This window comes from Petaurus breviceps, unplaced genomic scaffold, assembly GCF_028583685.1.
Source record: "Petaurus breviceps papuanus isolate PSGF00001 unplaced genomic scaffold, PetGlider_PUasm1.0 90792, whole genome shotgun sequence".
NCBI classification, from domain to species: Eukaryota; Metazoa; Chordata; class Mammalia; order Diprotodontia; family Petauridae; genus Petaurus; species Petaurus breviceps.
Genome location: NW_027187347.1, coordinates 1328860 through 1348573, shown reverse-complemented (window position 1 = coordinate 1348573; position 19714 = coordinate 1328860).

Genomic DNA, 19714 nt, shown 5'->3' with positions numbered 1-19714 from the left:
CATTACTGTGCTCAAGAAATTTCCATGTCTCTCTATTAAGACTAAGATCAACCGTTCTATTTTTACAGATGTATTTTACATTATTCCCTCTTGCTCATGTTACTCAGAAGTCTAGCTGCCCCATATGGAACCTTGAGTCTCACACACCCATGCATGTGGACAGGCTGTGTATCTCCTTCTCTTTTTTCCCCTCCCCTTTATGTCTAGAGTGCTCTCCATCCTCAGATCTGCCACTCGGAATCTTTAGCTCTTTCTCAAGATGTTACCTCCCACACAAGACCACTCTTGATCTACTATCTTCTCCACTAGTTGCTTTTATTCTCCTCCAAGAAATTACTTTTAATGTAATCTGTGCATCTATTATATTCCCTCAGTAGGATGAATTCTCCTTGAGAACAGTGACTGGTTTTTTGTTTTTTGTTTTTTTTGCTTTTGTATATCTTTGAGATAGATAGAGAATCATTATGAGGTGATATTGGAGTCAGGGAGACTTGGGTTCTGGACTAGAAATGAACTTTGAAGTTCCCTCCAATTCTGAGCTTGCATATTGTTGTGATGGGTTTGTGATTAATCTACAAAAGAAATTCCCATAAATTTTTATAGACGGTTAGGTGGTATAGTGTGGGTAGAGTGCTGGATTTGAAGTCAGGATGTCCTGAGTCTGAATCCCGCCTTAGATACTTACTAGCTGTGTGACCCTTGGCAAGTAGATTAATTTCACTGGACCTCAGTTTCCTCATCTATAAAATTGGGATAAAAATGTTATCTACCTCACAGGGTTGTGAGGAAGATCAACTGTGAATAAATGTAAAGTACTTTACAAGCCTTAAACATCCATATAAATGCTAGATGTTTTTATACAAAAAGTAAAGATGTTTCTCCATAAGTCTCTCTGTGTGTATGTACATATGAACGTATGTACATATGTATGTATGTATGTGTATGCATGTGTGTTTGTTTTTTTCCCCAGTACCAATGGTTGGTTTATTGTGCTGGTTATGAATAGTGAGTTAATCTTGATCTCATAAAATTAAATAGTAGAAAGACTCAATTTTGCTAAAGTGATAATTTAAAAAAAATGTACCAGGCAGGATGTTGATTTCTGGAAGAAAAATACTTTGTGCTATAAAAGCTGCTGCCTCCTACTGCTTGTAATAGCTAATACATGTTTCTCCCCTCCTTAAATCAAAGGCAGGGTCAAACAAGTGGAGTGCCATTTGTGTTTGATTTTTTGTACAAATTATTCCTTATATCAAACAAAGGGGAATTACTCAATTAACATGCCACACAAGTTTATTTTAGCTGCTAAATTACATCTTTCGGTTGTTTAAATGAATCAGATAATATTTGCATTGTTCAGTTTCAGAAGCTCTATCAAGCTGCCAAGAAGTCATTAAAAATAGCTGTCTAAGGTTTTTATATTCAATTCAATTCAACAAACATTTATTAAGTGCTTACTATTAATTTCAAGATGCTGTGCTAGACTTTGGTTATTAATAAAATGGTCCAATTATCCTAAGCAAGCAATTTGTACTTTTTTGGGAGGTATAAATTTGGGGTAATTTCCTCCTCTGGCTTTATGACCGCCTCTTCCACAGCCTCTTCACCTGCTACCTAGCCCCTCACATAGAGATCATGTCTTGAAGGAGCTTTTGCCCTGCCTGCTCTCCCGACTCTTCGCTCTAGTTCCCTGATTATAACTGACCATTATTTTAGGAAAGCCCTGACTATCCATTACTTCATTCCTTCCTTTCTGACCATCTCCTCCACAGCTTCCTTGTCCACTCTTGTCATAAATACCTTTTTTTCTTCTTCACATCCCCTTCACCTCCCAACCCCTTTTCTTTTCTTTTTTTTTCTTTTTGGAATGGGGGAATGCAGGGCAATTGGGGTTAAGTGACTTGCCCAAGGTCACATGGCTAGTTTTGTGTTAAGTGTCTGAGGCCAGATCTCAGATCCTCCTGACTCCAGGGCCAGTGCTCTATTCACTGCAGTCCTCTACCCCCTTTCTCCAGGTCTGGAACCATGAACCATGATTAGATCTGCCATTGTTACTGGATGAAGTGTGACAATCTACTTCACTATGTTCTCTCACTCATCAATATCATCAAAGTACCTCTCTTTGGCCATCACTTTCCTATGTGTGTTGTCTCCTCCATTAGAAGGTAAGGTTATGGGGTGGCCAGGTAGCACAGCGAGTAAAAGCACCGGCCCCAGTGTTGGGATGACCTGGGGATCAAATCTGGGCTCAGATACTCAGCACCACACCCAGAAATAACTGGCCGTGTAACCTTGAGCAAGTTACTTAACCCCGATTGCTTAAAAAAAAAAAAGGTAAGGTTATTTTTTTTTAACATTTGTGAAAAGTCAACATTTAATTACATCCAGTCCTCAAACTTTGATCATCAATTCACCAAATTTGTTGACTGGAAAATGAAGGTTGTGGGAAGAGGTAGGCTTTTCCTTACAACTTTCTGGTAGAAGCATAGAATTTTCTACCTCAAGTAAGATGATGGGTGTAAAAGTACTTCAGAAACTTTCAAGTGCTGTATAAATGGCAGTTTTTATAGTATTGAGAGTTTAGTCCAACCCCCTATTGTACAGATGAGGAAATTGAGATCTCCAAGGATCCAGGTCTTGCCCAAAGTCACCCACTGAGACAACGGCAGAGCCAAGACTGGATAGAAGGGAGATCCAGACTGGGGTGGTGCCATGTTACTGAAGTGTGTTGCTCAAGCTAGAGGCAGGTGGGTTCTGTGCCATTTATATACATGCTTTACCAAATAAAGAGTGGGCTACATCTACTGTTCTGGCAACTACCTGCTGTATTCCTGGGAAGACTAGGAGTAAGGAAAGACATACTCCTGAGAATCAGGAATAAAAAGGAATATCTGAATGGGTTACATTTGTAAACCACTAGTATCGAGAATATTTGATAAGTCCTACTCTGCTAGAAAGGCTTCTGAAGAGAAAATACCTTAAATCAAGTTTAAAATGCTGATGTTTTATTTCACTTTTTTGGACAACAAAAGGGTATATTGTGAGTAGTGTGTCATTATAAAGGCCTTAATGGTTCCTTGTGGATTTACTATATTTCTTTCTAATAACTAAAATGTAGTTGTAGACCAAATCACAGTGGGGTACCCTGTATTCCTTGATAGTCTGTGCAGCATTTGCACACGAAGGGTAAAAAAAAAATTTTTTTATACAAATTTGTTTTTTAGGGATTATTTATACCTGCATGATAACACTTATCTTCCGCTAGTCTACAATGCCTACACAATGTCATAGAAGCTGTTGTCGGCTGCTGAAAATATTTCTACCAGTTTATGATCTGTTAGGTCCTATGAAGCTAGAAAGGCTTTGCCTTTAGTCATGTACATGGTGGTCATTCACAGACCAGCCAAACTAAGTTCAGAGGGGCTTAACATCAAGAGGCTGGACACCTGCTGATGAATTTTTCTATTAAAACAAAGCAAAACAAAAACCCTAATAAAGAATCCAAGGCAGGCAGAGTTGGGCATCTTGTTTGGAAGGAGTGCTTAAATTGATGAAATTATGGATTATTTGAAGTCTAGTATTGTGTACGATTCTATTCTAGCTGCAAAGCAACTGCTTAAAAAAAGGAAATGTAAGAAGTTAATTTAACTATTAAAAATATTACTCCTAATGCTACTTCCCTATATGGAAATAGTAATTTTAGTATTCTGGTGGCCTGAGGGTACATTTACTCTTTTCACCTGTGGTCAATCAGAAGACAATTATTACCATCATCATCATTATTATTTTACCTAGTACTTTCTGAGTTCTAAAAAAACAATTTCAGAACCAAATTTCAATGAGGTAAGGGGGAGAGGGAGTGGGAGAGAGGAGAGAGAGACAGAGAGAGAAACCTGTTGGCCTATATTCCAAAGTGGAATGGCAAGCAAAGTAGGATTTTTTTTTTTTTTACTATTTTACCGGATTGGGCTTTAGCTAATCAAGTGCCTTTGAGCCTTGCCTTTCATTGTATCAAGAGTCTCTTGTTTGGTTTCACTCTAGAGTCTCATGGGTCACCTTTCTTTTTCTGTTAAATGATCAGGGCTTGCAGTATTTCGGACAGAGGCCCAAGCCTCGTCCTCAGTAGTAAACTTCTTGAGCCTGGCAGCAGCAGATCGGTTCACACGTGCTTGATATCACTCCAGGTGGGATATACTCGGGTTTTCCCTGGCCCTTCACACCTCGGAGCACATGTGGGCGCTCAGGCGGCAGGCGGCACAGCAGCCCAAGGCACCCGCTACGACTCTACGGACAGCGGCCCAGAGCCTCAGCATGGCCTGCTCTGGGGCACAGCGGCCGCCCTGGGTTAGGAGGACACGTGGGGGCCCGAGTTTCGCCCAGGCAGCCGCCAGGACGTTCTTCGTGCCTGAGGCTCGGGCCGCATGCCCAGTCCCAGCGATCTGCTGCCCTAGAGAATGTACGGTTTTGACTTTTTAGAATGTAAGGGCAGGAGCTTTCGTTGCTTTTTAAATTGTGTCCCCAGCATTTAACACAGGGTTTGGCATGCTTGACAAATGCCTTTTCATTCATTCTTTCTTCCTTTGGCTGTTCAGTGGATCCATGATTTCACACCGAAAGCACACTCTTCGGTATCAATAGATCACACCCCCTTCACACTTTCTTATTTTTCGGAATTCTAGTTTATGCCTTTTAAAAAAATCCTCTGTAGAAAACATACTTGATGTAGTGTAAGACTTTCTTATGAATCTTTGAATTTTTCTACTTTCCTCTTTTGTTGTGTGTTTTTTTAAATTTTTCTAGTTTCAAATTATCTTTCCTCAGATATGTACCATATCCTAGATTTTAAGTCCAATATCAAATAATGGCTTCATTAGTGTATGTTAAAAATATCTTTTAGGGGCGGCTAGGTGGCGCAGGACAGCCCTGGAGTCAGGAGTACCTGAGTTCAAATCCAGACTCAGACATTTGACGCACTTACTAGCCGTGTGATTTTGGGCAAGTCACTTAACCCTAACTGCCCTCCAAAAAAAAAGAGCAAATATATATATATATTTTTAACCAGAAAACCTGTGATATATCAAAATTCTCTCTTTTTTTGTTATCTATATGACATTTTCCCTTAAGGTCCTTAAACAACTGATTGAAATGAAGAATTTAGTCAATCGATTAGTTTTGTTTAAATTATGCCAAACTGGTTTTATTGGTTGAGTTTTACCCTCCCTGTATTATTTAGGTTGAGACATTGTATCATATATATGAGACATTAGTATCATATGTTATTCTCTGCTGATTTTCCTCCCAACTTCTCTATAACTTTTTCTTGCTCTCCTATTTCTGATGCTTATTACCTGTGTGACATTGTAAAAGAAAAGATTCAGAGTCAGGAGACTACAATGTGTGGTCCTGACTCAGTTGGATATCCTGTTAGTTTATGTCAGGGGTGGGGAATCTGCAGCCTTGAAGGCACATGTGGCTCTCTAGGTCTTCAGGTGTGGTCCTTTGACTGAATCTAAACTTCTCTAGGTCCTCAAGTGTGGCCCTCTGACTGATTCTGTGTGATTCTCTTGCTATTACCATCCTGCTTCAAGCCCTCATTATTTCTTACTCAGTGTATTAGAATAGTTACCTAACCAGTTTTCCTGACTCCAATTTCTCCTCTCTCCCTTCAATAATTAATACTGATATCAATGTTATGTTTTTCATGTACAAGGATGATGACTTCACTCCCCTGCTCAAAAACCTTTAGTGGCTCCCTATTCCGACTGAATAATATCTAAATTCCTTTCCCTGGCTTTCAGTATTCTAGCTCCTTTATAGCCTTGCTCCAAATTAGATAGAAATTTGTCAGATGAGAGATCTCCAAATGAAGCCTGAAGGAAGAAGAGATGCACAATGATTATTGGTGACTTCCTGCTGAGGGGCAACTGACAAAGCCAGTTGTTAACCTGGTAACAACAGTAGAGAGATATAATGTCTTCCTGAGGCATGGATCCAGGACTTACACAGTCAGGCGAATGCTGTCCATTTCGGGTGCTTCATGTGGGCGCAAATGTTAAGGCCAGAAAGAACCTGGGCAGATTTGCTGCAGATGGTAAAGTCCTTATGGAACCTTAAGGGGTGTAGCAGTTGTGCTTTGTTCACTGCTGTGAACTGAAAGCAAGGCCTTCAGAAGAGCCTGGCAGATTTGGGAAATGAACAGATGGTTAAAGATATGGTATCTCAGAATGGGGTTTGGATTTCTGGACCACAGTTTAAAGTATAATAATGATATTCTCCTGACCAGAGATGGAGTATAGTTAATAATGTCTGTTAAAATGTGTTTTCCTAATATCTTAAAATTCTAATCCAAAGAACTTTAAACTGGAAGAAGGAAAGAGAAAATGCCACTATATGTGCACTATGCTAGACTACAGAGAGGGATGTAGGAGCTACAATGTAGGAAGAAGTCTAGCAATAAGAGATGCCCAGAAATTCACAGGAGATACAATTTAAGAGAAGGGCCAACAATAAAATATCACATGTCAATAAAAGTCACACAAAATATGAGTTACAAGCAAGATGAACTGCTGACGCTCATGCAAGGAGCCAAATTTGGTGTAGTAGTTATCACTGATACTTGATGGAATGTGTCCCATGATTAGAATTTGACACTAGAAGTATATAATGTATTTAAAAAGAAAAAAACAAAAATAATAACAACAATGACAATAGCTAACCTTTATATAGTACCCAATATGTACCAGGAGAGCACTTGACAAATGTTATCTGATTTGATCTTCACAACAAGCCTGGGACATAGTTGCTATTATTAGCCACATTTTACAATAGAGGAAACTGAAGTAAACAGAGGTTAAATGACTTGTCCAAGGTCATACATCTAGTAAGTATGTAAGGCCAGACAGAAGCTAAGCAGCTAAGGAATTTCAGTTGGAATAATCCAGGATGACACACAAACCATAAATGAAAGGGAAAATTGGAATATACTATCCCGAAAAGCAATTGAAAATGAATTATGTGAAAAATAACATATTCCCCCAAAAGGAATATAATCCTATAAGGAAAAATGGACTTTTAAATTAATTTACTACTAAATAAATTCCTATGACTAATAAAGCAGTCTAATTTAGCTTTCTTGGGTGCCATGTAACTTTGATTCATATCAAGTCAGAAGTTCACTAAAATCCCTATAACTTTATTCGGACAAACTATGGTGTATCCACACCTCCACTACCTTGTACCTCTGAAATTTATTTTTTTGAATCAAAGTGTAAAACTTATAGGCATACCTATAAAATCTGATACCTTCTTCACCTCCTGGAGCCAATATGGGTCACATTCCTACCATGACCATGAAGAAGGTAGCACAGTTCACCATTAAAACCTGCCTATGCAGTGACTTCCACACCAGTAAGTGTGTGTGAGGAAATTACCATCATCCCTAGCAAGAAGCTCCACAAACAAGAGTGTGGGATGTGTTAATCATCTGATGAAGTGAATCCAGAGAGTCCCAGTGAGTGGTTCATCCATCAAATTGCTAGAAAAAGAAGGAGAAAGGAGGGAAAGCTATGACCCTGAGGTCTCTGCTTTGGATCAGAAGATTATTGAAGAGGACCCTGACACCGAAGAAATGTTCAAACTCCTGACTTTTGGCAGTTTGTCTAATTTGCAAGTTACCAAGCCCATGATTGGGATCAACCTTTGAAACACCAAGGAAGCTGTTTAATATTTACTTTTGCCTTTTCTCCAGTTAACTGGGGGATCCCCTTGCTCCCTAAAAATTAAATACCATTATATTTGTTCCAATGTTTTTTTTTTAATTTGACTCTATCATGTAAGTGAAATGTCTCTCCTAGCTTTATGCCAGCTGAAGTATGATACACATGCCATCTTTTACTTTTCCAAGTCATTGATACAAATGTGAAATAGCACAGGGCCAAACATATATCCCAGGGACATCTCACTAGAAACTTCCTTACCAATGGAGATTGAAAAATTAATGACTGCCCTTTGGGTCTGGCCATTCCATTAGTTCTATATTATCCATCACCTAGTCCATATATCGTTGTGTTTTTCAAAAGAATAAAATGAAAAATTTTCATCAAATTCTTTGCTGAATTTAATTTGATCTATGAATAACCATCCTGAGGGGAAAAAAGGAAATAAGCTGGGTCTGGCATGATTTTTTTTCTTTGTTTCTTTATAAATGTTTTACTGTGGCTTGAAAAAAAGTCTGTCATGTCCCAATGACTCCACCTCCTAAAAGAATCCTACTTTGTAACAACTTTGTACAGTTAAGGAAATCTAACCATTATATTGGCTCTAACATGGTCTAATAGGCCTAATGGCATATGGCCTTTTATGTAGTTAAATTTCATAGTTTCCCTTTTTTTGTCGTATATCATAGAAGAATTTATTCATACTATTTGGAAGTATAAACCCAGGGGAGGCTTGGTGGTGCAGTGAATAGAGCATCGGCCCTGGAGTCAGGAGGACCTGAGTTCAAATGTGACCTCTGACACTTAACACTTACTAATGGTGTGACCTTGGGCAAGTCATTTAACCCCAATTGCCCTCCAAAAGCAAAAAAAAAAATTTGAAAAGAAAGTATAACCTCAATTTTTCAGTTCCCATTTTGCAGTTCCATTGTACAAATAAAAAAATGAAGTCCTAAAAATGTGTGACTTGCCCAAGGTTAACAAAGGTAGATAATGATAAGGGCCAGAAGTAGAATGTAGGTCTTCTTGCTCTTATTCAAATGATTTTTCCATTGTGATTTTACTTATGGGGATAGAAGGCCATAGGTTCAGTTAGACTCACAATTTATGGAGAAGTAGAATGAGGCAATAGAAGGCACATTGACTTTGTAGTCAAAAGACGTGTTCAAATCCTGCCTCTGATGATTAGTACTTGTGTGACCTTAGGCAAGTTATTATTTTTTTATCTGAACAAAAAAGATTTCAGTAGGTACTCTTTAAGCTACTTTTCAACTTTAGATCTGTGATTCTATCATCATACATTAACTAGTCAATGAAATTTGTGAACACAAAAGGAACAATGTCTAATTAGAGCAGGTGCTTTCTAATACATTTGTAATTCTTATGGGTGAATAGCTATTCATTCATTCTTTTATTTTTTGGCCTATTCAGGAACAGGGACCCAAATATGCTTGTAGCATTAACTGATTGCAGGTTATAAATATAGATCATAGAACACAGAATCTTGGAACTTAAAGGGACTTTATGGCTTTTTAGACTGAGTCATAACTAACCAAGTAAATAGATCACATCTGATGTTTTTCTATGTCTTTTTTTCTTTTAGATTATTGTGACACTTCTAGAAAATAATCTCCTGGTCTGTTGGGTTCACTCTTAAAAGTCTTTAGAGGTTTCTATGAATTCTTCATATTTGAGATCTCCTGGAGTAATAACCATAAGATCATTGATATAAATCTGGAAAGTATATTAGAGAAAGTATATTATCTAAACCAACCCTCTGATTTTACAGAGGAAGAAACTTAGGACAAAGGAATTGAAATGACTTTACCAGGGTCACGCAGGTTACACAGTGGTTATGGCTAGGATTTGAGGATAGACTCTTTGACTCTAAATCCAGCTTTTTTCCACTGTACCTTCATTACATCATATTTATGTAACACAGTTTATTTAGCTGTTCTTTGGCTGATGTGTAACTATTTTATTCCCTTTTTTTCTAATGTAAAAACAAAAGTATTACTACTATTATTCTTGATCACATTAGGTCTTTTCCTCTTTCTTTGGCCTATGCGATTGTACATAAAGTGATGTTATTTCCTGGTCAAAGATTATGCCCATTTTAGTGACTTTTCTGTTATAGTTCCAAATAGACTTCCTGACTGGTTTTAGACCATTTCACAACTTCCTCAATGTTTTAGTTTGCTTGGAGTGGTTTGTTCATGAAATCATACTGATTCTTGTGACAACCTCTGATAAAATAGCTAGCTCTTGAACAGATCTGTGCTCAAATCTTATATTTGCCATGCATACAACTTTGATTAATCACTTAACATCCCTGAGCTTCCGTTTCTTCATTGGTCATATGAAGAAGTTGGATCAAGTAGCTTCTAAAGCTGAAAAGTTCCTTAAAGACCTTCTATACCTATGAATCTTTTAAATGATCAATTAATTAATTAATATTCTTTTATCAGTATGGACTAGAATTTTACCAAAAGTTGAAATCAAGTTCATGTCCTTACAAATGTCACTCTCTTCCCCCTCCTTTTTTTTCCCCTGAAAAGTATGACTTTCTTCAATCCTGAGCTACTTCTCCAAGTCGCCAAAATCTCTCAAAAGATCACTGACAAAGTCTCAGTCATCATAACTGCCAATGTTTTCAGTATCCTAGCATGAGTTCACCTGGGCTTGGTGGCTGGACCTCATCAAGGAGCAGCAGATGCTCTCTTTTCTATATGGTCATTCTCTTTGGCAGAGAAAACAGATACAAAATAAGAGTTGAACTACACTGAGTACTTGCCACCAGGAAAGTAATACAAAGCAATACAAGCTGTAAATATTTGGTGCTGGTTACAAAAGGAATTAATAACAAGATTTGCTAGAGAGCAAAACAAACAGCAGTCATAGCTGCAAACATGAAAAGCTTGAAGTTGTCCACAAAATGGATTGGAACAGTTGACTACATATTTGCTATTAAATATATTCATATACATTGGCTACATATATCACAAATAACAGTTTACTATATGTTTTTAAAGCACTTAAATATTAAAATTCATATAGAGTTAAAATAAAGAGATAGAGGAGAATTCATTCCTCAGATTAGGAGCCATGTTAAAAGTAGCAGCCATGATCTCAGTCAAGGTCATGGTAAAAATAAATAGCCTAGATCAGTTGGAAAACTACCATATGCTTGAAGGCAACAAAGTAATAGTAAGTCTACATGCACCAAATGGCATAGCATCCAAATAATTAAAATAAATGATAGGAAATTTACATAGTAAGAACGTAATTGTTAGTAAGTCCAGTGTGCATCTTTTAACTTAGGTAAACCTAACAGAATCAAGAAAAAAATGAGGATATAAAATGTACAAAAATTAGATATGCTAGGGCTTTGGTGATTGTTGAATGGAAATCATAAGCTGCATACTTATTTTTTTGTATCTGTTTTATTCTTATTTTAGGTGTTTTTAAAATTCAGTTATTAAAATTGCCTTAATTGTATTTTGTGGTTCATGAATGTTCATTGAATTTTTTTAAGGAAAAAAAAAACTTGAACCTTCTGGACTAGCCCAAATTTAAATGTAGACCTTTACTTTCCATGAAGCACCTTTTTTTTAAAAAAAAAAAAGTTTATTTTTAGTATTCAACATTCATTTCCATAAGATTTTGAGTTACAAATTTTCCCCAGTCTTTTCCCCACCCCCAAATAGCAAGCCTACGAAATATCCCTTCCCCCAATCTACTCTCCCGTATATCCTCCCTCATGCCCCCTCCACATTTCTAGTAGGGCAAGATGGATTTCTTTAGCCCAGTGCCTGTATATCTTATTTCCCAGTTTCATGTAAAAGAAACAATTTTTTTAAAGCATTGTTTTTTAAAGCTTTGATTTCCAGATTCTTTCCCTTCTTTCCTTCTCACCCACCCCCACTGGGAAGATAAAGCAATTTAATATAGGTTGTACATGTGTAGTTACCAAAAATGTTTCCATAGTTGATATATTGTAAAAGACTAACTATATTTCCCTCCATCCTGTCCCACCCCCAAACTTATTCTATTTTCCACTTTGACCCTGTCCCTTTTCAAAAGTGTGTGCTTCTAACTACCTTCTCCCCCAATCTGCCCTCCCTTCTATCCCCCCTACTTTCCTGTAGGGTAAGATACCCAATTGAGTATGTATGTTATTACCTCCTTAAGCCATATTTAATGAGAGTATGGTTGACCCATTCCCTTTCACCTTCCTGCTCTTCCCCTCCATTGTAACAGTTTTCTCTTGCCTCTTTTATATGAGATAATTTACCCTATTCTATCTCTCCCCGTCTCCTTCTCTCGTTATATTTCTCTTTCACCTCTTAATTTTATTTTTTAGATTCCCTTCCTGTTCAACTGATCCTGTGCCCTCTGTCTATGTATACATGCACACATATATAGACATACTCAAATATATATTTATATACCCCTAACCCTCGTATATAAACATATATATATATATATATATATATATATATAGTATGTATATATACACACACACACACACACACACACACACACACACATATCCACCTTCAACTATCCTCATACTGAGAAAAATCTCATGAGTTACAATTATTGTAGTTCAATTTTAATAAATTACTTATGATTTCTTTTTCCTGTTTACCTTCTCATGCTTCTCTTGCTTCTTGTATTTGAAAGTCAAATTTTCTGTTCCACTCTGTTTTTCTCATCAAGAATGCTTGAAAGTCCTCTATTGAATGACCATATTTTCCCCCGAAGCATTATACTCAGTTTTTCTGGGTAGGTGATTCTTGGTTTTAATCCCAGCTCCTTTGACCTCCAGAATAACATATTCCAAGCCCTTTTGATCCCTTAATGTAGATGCTTCTAGATCTTCTGTTATCCTGATTGTTTCCACAGTACTCAAATTGTTTCTTCCTGACTGCTTGTATTATTTTCTCCTAAGAATTTTCTTTTGGGGATCTTTTCCAAGAGGTTATCAGTGAATTTTTTCGACTTCTATTTTGCCCTTTGGTTCTAGAATATCAGGGCAATTTTCCTTGAGAATTTCTTGAAGGATGATTTCTAGGTTCTTTTTTTGATCGTGGCTTTCAGGTAGTCCAATAATTTTTATATTATCTCTCCTCGATCTCTTTTCCAGGTCAGTGGTTTTCCCAATGAGATATTTCACATTGCCTTCTATTTTTCCATTTCTTTGGATATGTTTTATAGTATCTTGATTTCTCATAAAGTCATTAGCCTCCATTTACTCCAATCTAATTTTGAAGACATTATTTTCTTCAGTGAGATTTTGAAATTCCTTTTCCATCTGGGTAATTTGGCTTTATAAGGCATTCTTCTCCACATTGGAGTTTTGGGCCTCTTTTGCTGTTTGAGTTAGTCTATATTTTAAGGTTTTATCTTCTTCTGTATTTTTGGGGGTCTCCTTTAGCAGGCTATTTACTTACTTTTCCTAATTTTCTTTCATCATTCTCATTTCTCTTCCCAGTTTTTCCTCCACTTCTCTTACTTGATTTTCAAAATCCTTCTTGAGTTCCTCCATGGCCTGTAATCAGTTCACATTTTTCTTGGAAGCTTTTGATGCAGGATTTTTGCCTTTGTCTATATTTTGATCCTTTTTGTCCCCAAAAAAGGATTCTATGGTCTGATTGTGCTTCCTCTGCTTGCTCACCTTGCCATCCATTTACTTGACTTTTGAGTTCTTTGACACAGAAGAACTCTGCTTCCAGAGTGGAGGTCTTTGTCCCAAATTGCTGGGGTTTTCACAAATGTTGTCAGAGGTCTGAGGAGGGTGCCCTCTCTACAGACACCACAATCTCTGGCACAGTGGCATTTCTCACCCCAGGATCACCACCTAAGACAATGACCCAGATCCAAGCAGATCAAAGCAAGAGGAATTACCCTCTGAATGGTCACTTGGTCCCCCTACAATCTGTAGGCTGGGAGCTTCGGAGTCAGCCATGAGGCAGCAGCTGCAGCTGCCTTACCTCTGCGACCTCTCACCACGTGGGCAGGGGTCAGACTGTGCTTTTCCATCACCCAGTTCCAACAGAGTTCCTTCCACAATGACCTTTACTTTCTCTTTGCCATTTATGGGTTGAGAAGTCTGAAAACCACCCAGTTACAGGTGATTCACTCTCCTGCAATCTGCTCTGGCTGTTCTGGGCTACTGAACAGAGCTGCCCCAAGCTTAGTGTGGCTCACATGGGACTGGGCTGGGCTCCCAGTTCAGTCCAATAGACCCTTCCTCCTGGCCTTCCAGGCTGCCTTCAGTGGGAGATTTGTTTCTGTCTGTCACTTTTTGGGTTCTGTAGCTCTAAAATTTGTTTAGAGTCATATTTTACAGGTATTGGACATGGTTGTGGCAGGAGCTCACAGAATTTCCTGCTTCTACTCCACCATCTTGGCTCCACCCCTGCATACTTATTTTTTTCTCAAATAACTCCTTTCCAAAAACTGACATATATTGTGGCATAAAGAATGTGAGAATTGGGGTGGCCAGGTGGTGTAGTGAATAAAGCACCGGCCCTGGATTCAGGAGGACCTGAGTTAAAATCTGGACTCAGACACTTAGCACTTACTAGCTATGTGAACTTGGGCAAGTCACTTAATCCCAATTGCCCTGCCCAACCCCCTTCAAAAAATAGCAAAAAAAAAAAGAAAATCGAAAGAGAATGTGAAAATAGATGTAGAAAGACAGAAATATACTTTTATTCTATAATGTAATAATATTTCCATTGCAGTAATGAAAATATGCCAATACTTGTAGACCTAAATTAAAACTGAATTATCTTATTAAAATTAATGACAGTTCCTTAATAAATTATGTAAGCAGTAATAACTATGTTAAAGAAAATTAAACCAATGAAGTAACATACTAAAGTTCATGTGATATATCAAGGTGCTCCTTAAAAGAAAAATATCTCTTCAAACATCTATTTACAAAAGGGAGAAAGAGAAAACCACTGGTTTAAATTTGTATCTAAAATATCAAGAAATTCATCAAATACCAAAACAAGTATAAAAGTGGTGATTTTGAAAAGCAAGAAAATTTAAAGCAAAAAATACTATTGAATTGATAAATAAAATGAACATTTTTCTGAACAGAAGAGAAACATGGATAAATCATTAGTAAATCTGATTGAAAGAGATAGTAAAGACAGTGGGAGAAGACAGAGTGATGTAGGAAAATCAAATCACCAGAATATAAAAGAAAGAGAAATAAGAATTTATAACTAATGGAGAGGAAAAAATATATTACAAATTACTATACAAAATTCTATGACAACAAAACCAAAAGCTTTAATTAAATAATTGGATATTTACAAACATGTAAAATACACAGATTAAGAAACAATAATGCAAATGATCTCTGATTTCATCAGTGTGAATCATCACTTTCATCAGCATAAACTGCTCAGGTGAGTACTTCTTCCATGGATATAGATTCTGATTCATTGATAATTTCATAGGATTGTGGATTGTAGAATTTAAGAGATTTGTCCAGAGTGACTCATCTGGGATCAGAATATGGATACAAACATGTCTCTTTCTGACTTCAGTCAGAAGGCTCTATCCATGTTGAATTGCATCTATCAAGATGAACAATAAGGGAATTAGAAAATCTGGATAACCAGAAACCAGAAAGACAAATAAAGCAAGCCATGAATGAATTTTCAAAGAAAAATCCTAGTCCAGATGAATTGATAAGTGGATTATAGAAAATGTTCAAAAAACAAATTGTCCTATGCTAAGTAAACTGCAAAAACAGAGAATAGTGATACATTATCATACTCTGTCTAGAAGATAAATATGGCATTGATATGAAAAATGAGGGAAAATTATAGTAAAAAAACAAATATAGGCTGGTATTAATCAACTAATAAGCATTTATTAAGTACTTATGATTCACCAGTGTGCAGGTTATCTCTGCAGAGAATGAACTAAAAGATAGTCTTCTGGGTTAGTTTCAAAGGACTGAACCAGAGACCATGGAGAGAAGGTGGTTGCAACAGGAGCCTTGGCAGAGGGACTGTGGTGCCTCTAAAGGCCTTAGTTGGGATGGCTTGGCTGCCCCAGAATGTGGTTTGGGCACCTTGAGGAAAGGGCTCTTAGATACACAGTCATGTATATGAGCCAGAACTCAGGTTCTGGTACAAAACAATTGATCCTCCTCCTTAGAGGAGATTTATCTTGAATTAGCTCAACTTGGTCAAGCATCTCATTTCAATGTAAGCAGATGGTAGGTGGTTTCTGTAGTGTAGTGATTATCACATGAAAGGTTTGAAACCAAAGGGACTAGAGGAAACCAGAGAAAACTTTCCCTTTTAGGTGCAGCCTGAGCTCAGAATGGATTACATTCCAGCAGGTACAGTCTTTATCTTCCAGCATCTACTCAGGAGCCTGATCTCCCTAGCATAAAATGTCCTCTATCTCTGAAATGACCTGAGCACTTTGAATGTCCCCTTTGTTGCCATGGCTTCCCACCTTCTATTACTTATCTGTTCATGTCCTATTCTACCTAGCATAGTGTAAATAATATTCTTGTGGACTGAGAATGAGTAATATTCAAATGTTACTGATCTCTACTGTCCAGCACAGTAGAGACTTGTATGTTACTCCTTGGAGCTCCCATCTGGTATTGTCTGTGTCTCCATCAACACTGGTGTTACATATACCTACATTTAAAAATACATTTGAAATAAACAGCGATGACACAGTGATTATAAAAATGAGGTAACGGAACTTAAATTATTTCAATTCTGTCACTCCATGTGTCCTCTTAGCATTTTACTGGTTTAAAATTTAAAACAGAGAAATAGTGAACTATGAGGCGTATTTTTTTTGTAAGTGTACATCTTAGTTTATATGTGAAAGATTTCACTGAATTTGCATATATTGAAAATAGAAATTTATCAATATTTTAATATTAATTGCTTTGAAACTAAAAAAGTCAGAAGCATTTTTTACCAAGTGTAGTAGAAGCTTATGGTGAATTTTCTGATGAAGCTATGTTAGTGGAGCTGATTTAGCTATGGAGAAATTTGGAAGTCTCTAGAACTGATTCTAGTGAAACAATGATGTGGACAGTATTAGTTTCTGGAATTTATTGTGGAATGGAGTTTTTATAAATCTCCTCTAAATTTATTCGTATGTTTAAGACTTTTCCTATTTGTTTTTATGTTATTTCATGTGAAAGAAACTTTTTTCCAAATTAAAACTTGTAATAAGTGTTCTTCAATCAATTAAGATAGATTGAAAAGTCTGACTTTACCTATTGAACATATTGAACATAACTATGCTATTGATTTTGATGATGTCATTGACAAATTTGCAGATGGCTGAAAATGGGAAATATAATATTATTATTCATTATTGAGACAGATCAATGTGTATGTAAAAGTCTCCTCCCTTAAAATGGGCTAATATAATAAAAATATTAATTCATTACTATTTGCCCTTTCTGTACTATAATATTTGTTTTGTATTTATTTCTTTTATGGGAATGATTATATGAAGTTCAATAAAATTTTCATTGCCTATTTTTCTTTTATGACCATTATTATTACATGTTCCATTTCATGCTTATTTCTGAAAATAATGTTACATAGGCAAGAGGGTGTTAGAAACCATTCCAGGTTAGGGTGAAGGATAATGAGTTGTTTTGGACATGTTGAGCTCGAGAGGTCTATTGGATACCCAGTTTGAAATGTGTAATAGGCAGATGGTGATGTAAGACTATAACTAGCAAATATTGATACAAATTATTGTATAATACACAAGCAAAAAGGTTATAGCCATAAATTCTAAAAAATTCCCTGAATTATATTTTTGAGTAGAAGTTTGTTTTCTAGAAAATGAAAACAACAAACATAATTAATCATATACAAAACAAAAAAAACTATAAGATGTATCAGTAATATATCAGTAGATTCTTAAAAGCTCTAGCAAAATATATGGTTTTACACAAAAATCCCTAAAACTCATCAGCATGGAAGGTCCCTTCTTTTAATATAATAATCTAATTAGAAAGAATAACTATTATTTGGGAGAGACAGTGTATTGTTGTTGGTAGTGTTGGACGTGAAATTAGAGAGACCTGGATTCTAATCCTGTCTCAGACACTTACTATTCTTGTGAATTTGGGCAAGTCATTTAATCTCTTTGATCCTAATTTTCTTCCTGTGTAAATGTGAATAATAGCACTACAACTTAAGGTTGTTGGACGGATAGCTTAAGATCAAGAAATAATGCATGTAAAGGACTTTGCAAACCTAAAAATTCTTTATCAATATAGAAATATATGTGTATATATACACACATATAAAATACATATAATTACATACATTATACCTGTATAGATTCATTATACACACAAATATGTCTGTATGTATAGAACACAGATATGCATCTATATCAATATCTTTCTCTATATAATTTTCAGTGAAGAAATACTCAAAGCTTTTCCTGTAAGTATATAAGGGTAAAGCATGTGATATGGTCATTTACTTAGAAAACACTAGAGAATAAGCTAATTGAGGTGATTATTACTTTCAATAAAAGAATAGGAGAGAAAATAAATCCAGATAAAGTTTTAGCATTTCTTTGTTACAATAAAACCAAACCAAAGCAAACCATAACAAAAAAACCCCAAAAGGAATAATTGATAGGGGTATTTTAATAAAAATAACTAGAAAATCGCAGATACATCTGGGAGTTATCTTACCAAACACACTTGTGTCTCATATGCCTTCAGCTATGTAATGTCAAGCACAGAAGTAGTTCACACATTGTTTCAACTACTGAATTAACACCTTGTTTCAGTCTGTTAAGAAACAGAAAGTATTAACTCCCCAACTTGTGAATCCTAGAACTTGTGAACTTCTGAGAAGGACCTAATGACTTCGGAGCCCCAGGGCTAGAGACAGTGGGAACTGAAGAAGATTCTTGGGGTGGAAGAGTCAAGAAGGAGAAAACTTGTGGTATCCTGGCACTCTGTTTGTCTGCTCTGTCTATGTTGATGTTTACTTTGTACAGAAGCCCTGGGACCTTACTGGAAGCCCTGAAAGAGGATTTTCTGGTTGTATGTGTACAGAAGTCCTGGAGGCAGGTTTTGGAGGTCCTGGGATTTTACTGATGATTTGTACTGACCTCATGGTCCTTGTTTGTGGGTCTGTGTTCATTTCTATGTTGATGATTTGTGTTGAGTTTTCAGACCTTGTTGGTGGGTCTGAGTTGATTTCACAGGCAGATAGTGAATTGATAGTGCCGGCAATGTGCATGAATATTATTGTGACTCTGTTAAGTTTTGTTTTCCCAGAAACAGGAACTGTGAAGGACTTGAGGTGGACTGGACACTGTGAGCTTCAATATGGAATGGAACTGGATGAAGAACTGGACAAGAAGTTGGACAAGAAACTGGGAGCTGCCTGCCTTTGAATCCAGGTGACAGTTGGAGCTGGGACCATGGAAGAGGAACCAAGGAAACTGAGAGCCAGCCTCAAGTCAAGCTGAAAGAAGACTTTACTTGGATACTGTTTATTGGCTGAGAAGATTATAATTTACTGTGACCTAGGGGTGGATGGCCTGTGTATTTTCCACTACCCTTTAGGAGGTTACTGAGTAGTGACTGATGACTGAGCAGTGACTGATGATTGAATAGTGACTGATGACTAATTAGTGACTGATTTGTAACTTAGTGTGCCCCATGAGTGGACAACTTTGACAATTGTATTTTGTGACTCTTAAGGCCTCCTTAAGGATGATTGAATGATTGCGTTACTAACTGCTTGTACTTTGTTGAAAACTATTGTGACCACTTTGGTGAAAACTATGTGGCCATTTTAATGATAAGCCATTGTGAAGTCTGTATTTTTATTTTCTATGATAAGCTGAAACATTGTGAATGCTGTACCTTGATTCTCTGTGAATGTTTTGCTTTGATTTGTTACTGAATAAATAAATTATTCACTATACTATGTAATCAGAAC